This window comes from Lolium rigidum, chromosome 3 (assembly GCF_022539505.1).
Source record: "Lolium rigidum isolate FL_2022 chromosome 3, APGP_CSIRO_Lrig_0.1, whole genome shotgun sequence".
Taxonomy (NCBI): Eukaryota; Viridiplantae; Streptophyta; class Magnoliopsida; order Poales; family Poaceae; genus Lolium; species Lolium rigidum.
Genome location: NC_061510.1, coordinates 211484614 through 211494347, shown reverse-complemented (window position 1 = coordinate 211494347; position 9734 = coordinate 211484614). Strand labels below are relative to the sequence as shown.

Below are 9734 nucleotides of genomic sequence, written 5' to 3'. Positions count from 1 at the left end.
GATATATGCAAAATCAACGCCCCTCCCGCATGACCTGTAGGCGACTGAGGTATTCCTGCTTTGCCTAATCTTCATCATCCCAGGGAGTCAAGAAAATCTGCCCAGAAAATTGAGGTACTAATTATTGCTTTGCTTGATCTTTTAATCTCCAATCGATCACCTCTCGTGCAATTCTTGAGTTCTGTTTTGAGATATTAGGGAAACTAGACTAAGTATTGGATTTTCTATATCTGCGCTGTTGTTCAGTATAAAATATTGCACTGAACGTCTGAACTCCCATCATGCAATTGTTTACTTCGCTTTCCAGAATTCAAAGAAATCAGACTAAGAATTGGCATAATTGAGAGAACTAAGATGTCGAACAAATCTCTCCTGCACTAGCTCCACAAATGGGTCATCCAACAATGCATTCAACGGACCACACATTCCAACCTTAAAAATCCACGAAGACCGCTTTATCTCAGGATTATTCATTGCCTCGGTCGGGTTCAGGAGATATGCTAGACTATATTGATGGAGTTTATTGCAAACATTTCTTCATGCATCACCAACACAGGGAATATATTTCTGGTTGGATAACAGCTCTTTCTGATCTGAAATGTGCTTGCGCTGATGAAGGTCTAATAACTGAAGTTTTCAACATTGTTAAGAATTGCACCTTTTATTCATTATTGCCAAAAATATAAGTAGCCCGGTGAGTACCTCCAACATCGCTTTCTATGAATTATCTGATATTTTTCTCAAATTTTGGTCTACAACTGTTCTAGGCTGGTGAGATGTAACCTCACTGGTCTAAATGCTATCTTCGGTTGCTTCTTTTGTTTATACTACAGGGCTATATGGGCATATGGTAATTCTGTTTGGATTAACGCCCTTTCCCTGTAAAACTTAAGAACTCCACTGTCTAGCCATTTGTCTCCTCCGCAAATGCTAACGGTTTGACCTTCCATCTTTTCTACTCTTATTTTAGTACAAGCTTCTCTTACTTCTGACCCTTTCAACAATTTGTCATAAAAATTAGACATGGAGCAGCGCAAGGCGACTACAAATAAAGTTCATGTATAATTAAAAAAATTGTTCTTGATAGATAATGATGAAGCATCTTGATTAATCATTTATACAAATAACACCACTATCATATACGGTCTGTTAACTATTTATCTGTTTCTTCTATTTTATAGTGCAAGAAATCACAGAAATGACTATAAGTACCATATGATTGCTTTCTGATATGTTGCCCTCTGGTCTTAGGAAAAGCAAACAATAGTAACTGCAAAGATGCTCAATACTCTTGACGATATAGTAATGCAAATTTTAGAATTGATATTGTGTCACTTTTTACTTCGTGGCATTTTTTACTTCAATGTTTGTGTCAAACAAATATATGAGATGGGTTACCCCGTTGGTTAGTACATACTTATCCAGAGGATTCTATGAAGTCTTTGTTTTGTATCCTTAAATATACAATACAATGATTCTCACTTATGTTTCTTTTTTCATTCATTTTTTCTATTCATGGGCTTCTCATTAGAGGATATTTAATTTTCAGAATATGTGCCGCAGCAACGCGCGGGGCATCATCTGGTATGTTTAATTGGTTAGCTCAAAAGGTAGGGTACATGTAATAACTAATGCAACATACCTAATGGAGCTTTATGTTTTTAATATTTCCCATAACAACATGATAAGGAAAAATATAGGAGTTTTTGTTGCAAGGATTATAGACTTTTGTATTCTACTATATTGGTTACTAAGATGATTTCCTTCAAGACGATTCATACAAAGAAAATGGAAGTTTCAAATATATTATGGTTATAAAACCAGCCTATATATTACTTCCGCACTGACGCCACACTGACACCGGTAGAGCAGCTCATGCATATGTAATCAAAATAAACAACAACTAAATCTCTAAATTTCGTGATCATAGCTACAAAATTACAGCGGCGAATATGTAGCTCAGTTTTGCGAAGTGCTACTTTGTAAGGATGCATTTGGAAAGACACCTGATAAGATAAGATAAATTGGGAAAGTGTTTAGTGAAGAGAGAATCAGGGTCATGTCATGTGGATCTGACGAGCTAAACTGTAATAGCAAGTGCTAGACTTTAAGCCCGCATCTGCAAATTATCTAGCATTTCACATTAGTCGTATGGCAATTAAATCTAAAAATACCATTCTTCCTGAAATATTATTGCTCACTCAAAAAATTATATTCAATAACCAGATCTAATATAGTTGTAGTTTGTTTTGACATTTGATGCAACAAATATCATATTGATTCCTTAGATCTCCACCCCAAGGTTCGGGCTCATAGATTGTTCTTTACTACTATTAATATGTGATACTGAAAATGAATATCATTGGTTGTTTGTTGTTGACGTCAAGGCCTTTAATATGAACAGAGGTACATATATCTAGGTTTCTAAAGAACCAAATACAGTGTTATTGTTAATAGCCTTTGCTATATGTTTTTCATAGCAGAGTCTTGTAGCTCTATTTCAAAGAGCTATGGATGTACCCGTTCTGGTGTTCAACCTGATATTGATGTGTGATCAACGGGAAGGTGAGAAGAATAGCTGCTTTCCTGTTTGATGTATTTCTTATTTAGTTGTTAAGCTCCAATACAAGCTACTTTTTGGCATCTAAATTCTCATTTCAAACATATTTCTTGTAGATGAGGGTGCAGCTGAATCACGTGTGGCTCCGACAGCGCGCGGGAGTCGTATCCACTGGGGTGCAAGCCGAGGGAACGAACCAGAGCAGAGAGCTTGACCTGGGTCTCTTCTCCTCCACAACGACAAGGTGGACCAGATGAGCAGCCGGTCATAAGTCGCATGGTGGTGCTAGACTGGCCCTTGTGCTCCTTCTCAGCTGGGAACGGGCAAAACGGTCTCCCCTGCTCTCCCACTGGTATATTGATGCTAGCAAGCTCAACGATTTGATGATATGCAATGACACATATTGCTTGATCGATGCGATCCTTTTTATGGTATGTATGTGGCACACTTGTCCCTTCTATTTGTAGATGTGAGTATTCATTTGAGTGCAAAGGAATCCTTTCTGCTGCAACCATCTCTCTGTTTGTTTAACATCAGCATCTTTGATGCGTATGTATATATCTTGGCTAATTGATGTTTTGTCATGTCCATCTCATGCTTGAAGATATTTGTTGAGAATTAATTTGTTTTCTATAAACAACTGAAGAGCTATTTTTTTCGCTGAAATTTGTTACATAGATCATGGACGATGAAAAACTTTATGGTGGCGACTAGCGGAAAACTTGAATGGCAACACAACCGGGAAGGAGCTGCTCACCTGAGCGTCTGCCAAGGCTGCTTCCATCAGCAACCGTATATGTAGCCAGACTTGCCGCTTCTTTAGAATTTGTTCTCTCTTCCTGATAGTTTAATTATCTGATCATAGGTGTGCAATTTGTGCTCTTTCAGAATTTCAGCTTCACGGTGTGTGGGCATGCTCAATTCTGCGGAGCACATCACTACAACCTGGAGAGTTCCAAACACGGTTTACATTTCATGCTGTTACAGTCACGCGGTTCAGTAGATGCTTCTCCAAGTAGTAAGGTATGCAAGCCGGTTACTTGTTCCATCAACGCGATATATGCAAGGAGAATGGGTGTTTCTTCCGCTAAAAAAACAAGGATGGATGATTAACTGATTGTGCATCAACATGATATTAAAATGTGTAATGAAAGTTCTATTAATATATGTGCAGAAACAGGGATCTCGCTGGGATAATACTGCATCTGCAGTTCAGGGATCCCAGTGGGTGTCACCGGGATAATACTGCATCTCCCTGAATTTATGGAAGTTTCCTTTTCTTTTGCTTTTAAATTATAAAGTGCACTTCATTGCGCAGGATGGAACTGAGCACGCAGTCAGAATATTTCGTACTACCATTTAGATTTACACAAATGTGATAAGATTTTCCAGAGTTTAATTTTCTAGGGTTATAGTTGATGCTAAACCCTTCTAGAATAAGATGGAAAAAGTTCAGACCACTCATGAAAAGTATATTCATATTAACATTAAGATTTATGCAGGTCTGATATGCTTTATAACTTCCGGTTTTATTTATAGCTGATGTTGTCTTCCTGAAAATAAGATGGAAGAAGTGAGGGTTCACTGCTGTTTATTTCATACTATCTGTTGTGTCCATGTTCTGCTATTTTTCATGATATACCTTGCAAAGGTTATTTCTGTACGAAATCAGACCCACGTTTTCTCTTCAAATTTATTTATTTCCACCGCATTTCCACTCAATTTTTTATGTTTCCGCTACATTTAGTATGGTCAACTTACAAACTATTCACTCCTCCAGCGCATCCTCTGAGAAAAAAGAAGTGTTTGGAATATAAATATTTACTGGCACATGATGACAAAAGAAGTGCTAGGGTTTTATTCTTATGATTCTTTGGAGGGCTTGCCATATTCCTTGTGCTGTTGTTCATAGCAAAGGCGAGTGTACAAATTTGTATACTGTACATTACTTGGATAGATACCTGTAGAACCTTATGCTAAATTGCAGGAAACATGACAATCCTAAAGTGTTGCCTGATCTCTGCACCTCCAGTGCCTCCTCGGGATCTTTGGTGACCGGAGTCCACGTCTCTAGGAATAACAAGATACCAGGGGTGTGCCTCTGGTGGCGGTGAGTCAGGGGAGGGGCGGTCATCTCGCCAGTGTCGGGGAGGCAGGGGAGGGATTGGAACTCGTTGCAACAGCAAGAAAGGGGAGAAACTGGCGATAACGGCGGGAGGCAATGGAGGATCATATCCTCTCGTTGGCGCAGGGAGGCAGGAGAGAGGGCGGCCGTCGGCACTGGCGGCAAGGAGGTAATGGAGGGGAGGAGTTGGCGGAGGGAGGCAGGGGAGAGGACGGTCGTCGGCACCGGCGGCAAGGAGGTAATGGAGGGGAAGAGAAGACAGCGACGAAGCTTGAGAGTGTGATGTATCCGGTTCGGACTGTCTTTTTCTTTTCTTTCCGTATAATTCATAGTAGTGTGTATACATCTCCTTTATTTTCTTCTCTGTGGTGTGGCATCGAAGTGCTTCATCAATCTATACACTTCTCAGTAGGCAACGAATACAAAAAAAGTAGGTAACGAAATAAATCTTAGATTTGCTTTGGTCCAGCTAGCGCTAGGTATATTAGGATTTTAAACATTATGCTTGCTTTTAAATTTTATAATCTTCTAATATCTTTTCCAATAACTATTTTTAATTAGATTGTGTTGAAAAAAGCATCATTTTCTCAACAAATAGCATCATGCGAATTCCGTAGTGACGTAAGTATGTGGTTTATGGATGTTAAGCTTCACGAAATATATGGGAAGAAAGATAATTTTCCCAACATTTCCAAACATGTATTTACTTACGCACTATGATACTTACTCTATACGGAAACTATTACTGGAAAAAACAGCTTTAGCTACTATTTGTCAGATTCATATGAAATATTTCAAGATGATGTCATTTTATTCGACCTAAAATAGAGTGAAACATGAAATCAATTACATAACTAAAATTTGAACGGATGTCGCTTGTTTGTGATCGTGCGATTGCATGCACACGCTTACACCCTTAGGCCATATAACCTATATAAGTTGCTAGGTAAATTAGTATATAAGTTGGTATCCTTGATTTGTTTTGAATTTTTATAGTGAGTTCTAAATTATATATGTGTTTTGAGAAAAGAAATTTGAAGATCCGTGGCAACACGGACATTTGTACTAGTTCATACAACAAGTGATCGAAGGAGTAGCTAGTAATCACTCGAGTAGAATGGTAACGGGAAAGAATTAGAGAGAGGAGAGAACTGCACATGCACGGCAATGGCAATACTATTTTTCTCTCGTGCAGAATTCCTCCAAGTTGGATCTATTGTTCTGTCTTAACCGTAACGGAATTTTCTTCTTCAATGCCCTAAACCAATCTTTCCTCTCTATCCGGGTCACATGTGTGATTTTATGGTGCTTAAACTGACACAATCTTTCTCTCTCCTCATTGTGGTAGCTTTTCCTAACCGACATGCTCATGACCCATGCCAGCTCCATGCATGTTTGTCCAGTACGCTTGTGACTGGTCCAGCTTCATGGCTTCCAGGCATCATTGGCATAAACCATCAGAACAATTTTATTATCTGCAATAAAACTTCAAGTTACTTTTACAAAAAATGAGACTAGCTATGAGAATGGATTACAGGAACACTGCATGCCAGTTTACACTAAATATTCAGGAACTTCACAACAACAAATGTAAAGATAAATACATAAAGAGGAGCCAGAGATTTAACAGAGTATTGAGCTCTGACATAGATTGAACGGACTACACATAAATTTCGACTCGAGTAAATAGAAAAAATACCGAGGATTGCAGGTGAATTGTGGTTGCCTCTAACTCTAACATCCTGGCAGTACCATTATTCTAATAAGCTCCTACTCCACTGGATAATGTGGTAACACTGTCCCTGTAAAATTCATTTGTCTCGCTAGCAAGGCAATCAAACTCATGTCCGTACTGTAGTAATACCAACAAAGACATAAAAGTTGAAAAGACAGTGGCTACCCATACGTATGACTATATAAGAACGCTCACTACCTTGGTTGGAAAATGAGTCTAGTTCAGCCAGGGCTAGTTGCATCGATTCTAACTCTATACATATTGGACATTAACCCTGTCATAAATAACATCCAAAAACTCGAAATAAATACAGATTCACTCGACAGATCCCAAGAAGACGACAGCCATCGCAACAAACATGGATCTCGCATAGGAAAGCACGCTCGTCGAGTTCCTCCGTGAGCGCTGGGAAATCTTTGCATGGTGTCCAGCTGACATGCCAGGAGTACCCAGGGAACTTGTCGAGCACCCTCTTAATTTGGATCCAATGGCTAGACCAATCAAACAACCTTTGCGGCGTTTTTCGGAACCTAATCGCAAAGCTATGCTGTCAGAAATTAATCGACTCAGAGAAGCAGGGTTTATCAAGGAGTTACACACAGAAGCCACGTGGGTAGCTAACCCAATGCTGGTCCCGAAGAAAACACAGAGGTCCTTCGCATGTGCGTCGACTTCGCGTGTCTTAATAAACATTGTCCAAAGGATCACTTTCCCCTCCCGAGTATCGATCAAATTATCGACTCCACGGCAGGCTGTGAACGTCTTTCCTTCCTGGACGCATATTCTGGTTACAACCAGATCCGACTAAAAGAAGAAGATGAAGTCAAAACAGCTTTCATAACACCCTATGGCGTGTTTTGTTACAGAACAATGCCTTTTGGGCTAAAAAAACGCGGGAGCAACATATCAGCGGATGATGCAGAATTGTCTTGCCACACAGATTGGCAAGAACGTTCAAGTATATATCGACGATGTCGTCATAACAAAAAAGCAGGGATCAACCTTGATCGAGGATCTAAAGGAAACTTTCGACAATCTCGATAAATTCTGCCTCAAGCTGAACCCGACGAAGTGCTCTTTTGGCGTCCCCTCAGGAGAGCTTCTCGGGTTTCTGGTGTCAGCGAGAGGAATCGAGGCTAACCCAGAGAAAATTCAAGCCATTGTAACAATGCGGAAACCAACCAAGCTAAAGTAAATACAACAGCTAACTAGGCGAGTCGCAGCTTTAAGCAGATTCGTCGCCAGGCTGGAACAAAAGGCATTGCCATTTTACGCCTTGATCAAGCAAGGAGAAAAGTTCGAGTGAAACGAAGAAGTAGACATGGCCTTTGAGGACTGATGTCTACGCACACTTCTATTCCTGTAGACAGTGTTGGGCCTCCAAGAGCAGAGGTTTGTAGAACAGCAGCAAGTTTCCCTTAAGTGAATCACCCAAGGTTTATCGAACTCAGGGAGGTAGAGGTCAAAGATATCCCTCTCAAGCAACCCTGCAATTACGATAAAAGAAGTCTCATGTGTCCCCAACACACCTAATACACTTGTTAGATGTATAGGTGCACTAGTTCGGCGAAGAGATAGTAAGATGCAAGTGATATGGATGAATATGAGTGGTAATAACAATCTGAAATAAAGATGGCAGCAAGCAAACATGTAACAGAACTTGTTGGAAACGGTGTTTCAATGCTTAGAAACAAGGCCTAGGGATCATACTTTCACTAGTGGACACTCTCAACATTGATCACATAACTGAATAAATAAATGCTACTTTCTACACTCTCTTGTTGGATAACAAACACCATTCATTGTGTAGGGCTACAAAAGCACACCTCAAGCCGGAGTAAACAAGCTCCACAACATCCGGAGTTCATATTAGAGTAACCTCTAGAGTGCATAATAGACCGTTGCAATTTAGACCTAGTACTAACATAGCATACACACTGTCAACAATAGCTATGAAAGGGGGAATAGATCGCATCAATACTATCATAGTAATAGTTAACTTCATAATCTACAAGAGATTACAATCATAACCTACGCCAAGTACTACATGATGCACACACTGTCAACTTTACATCATGGAGGAGGAATAGAATACTTTAATAACATCACTGGAGTAGCACATAGATTAATAGTGATACAAATCTCATGATCACATAAAGATCACACCATGGGAGAGAGAGATGAACCACATAGCTACCGGTAGAGCCCTCAGCCTCGGGGGAGAACTACTCCCTCCTCATCAAGGGAGACATCGATGGCGATGAAGATGGCAGTGGTGTCGATGGAGATGACTCCGGGGGCAATTCCCCGTCCCGGCGGCGTGCCGGAACAGAGACTTCTGTCCCCCGAAACGGAGTTTCGCGATGGTGGCGGCGTCCCTGGAGTCTTTCTGGAGTTTCGTCAATTGGTTTCGGGTTTTTAGGTCTCGAGGGATTTTATAGGCGAAGAGGCGGAGTCGGAGGAGCCAGGGGGCCCCCTCCGCATAGGCTGGCGCGGCCAGGGGGCCACCCGTGCCGCCATATGGTGTGGGTCCCCTGCTGCCCTTCCCCGTCTCCCCTTCGGACTTTTGGAACCTTCCGTGAAGTATAAGATCGTGGGCTTTTGTTTCGTCCAATTCCGAGAATATTGCCCGAACAGCCTTTCTGGAACCAAAAACAGCGTAAAACGAGAACCGGCACTTCGGCATCTTGTTAATAGGTTAGTTCCGGAAAATGCATAAAAACGATATAAAGTGTGAGCAAAACATGTAGGTATTGTCATAAAACTAGCATGGAACATCAGAAATTATAGATACGTTGGAGACGTATCAAGCATCCCCAAGCTTAGTTCCTACTCGCCCTCGAGTAGGTAAACGATAACAAGGATAATTTCTGAAGTGACATGCTATCATAATCTTGATCAATACTATTGTAAAGCATATGAGATGAATGAAGTGATTCGAAGCAATGGTAAAGACAATGACTAAACAACTGAATCATATAGCAAAGACTTTTCATGAATAGTACTTTCAAGACAAGCATCAATAAGACTTGCATAGGCGTTAACTCATAAAGCAATAAATTCTTAGTAGAAAGTTTTGAAGCAACACAAAGGAAGATATAAGTTTCAGCAGTTGCTTTCAACTTCAACATGTATATCTCATGGATAATTGTCAACACAAAGTAATATGATGAATGCAAATAAGCAAGTATGTAGGAATCAATGCACACAGTTGACACAAGTGTTTGCTTCTAAGATAGAAGGAAGTAGGTAAACCGACTCAACATAAAGTAAAAGAAAGGCCCTTCGCGAGAGGGAAGCATGGATTACTATTT

The 9734-nt window shown here is 40.3% G+C and overlaps 1 long non-coding RNA gene across 1 annotated transcript; it reads left to right on the top strand.

Annotated features, from left to right (window-relative positions):
* Positions 1-1591: 1591 nt before the first annotated feature.
* On the top strand, positions 1592-4080 carry LOC124698922. Its single transcript, XR_007001168.1, has 5 exons — positions 1592-2565; positions 2677-2991; positions 3239-3358; positions 3449-3583; positions 3735-4080. It is a non-coding gene; the product is annotated as an uncharacterized LOC124698922 (long non-coding RNA).
* The last annotated feature ends 5654 nt before the right edge of the window (positions 4081-9734 follow it).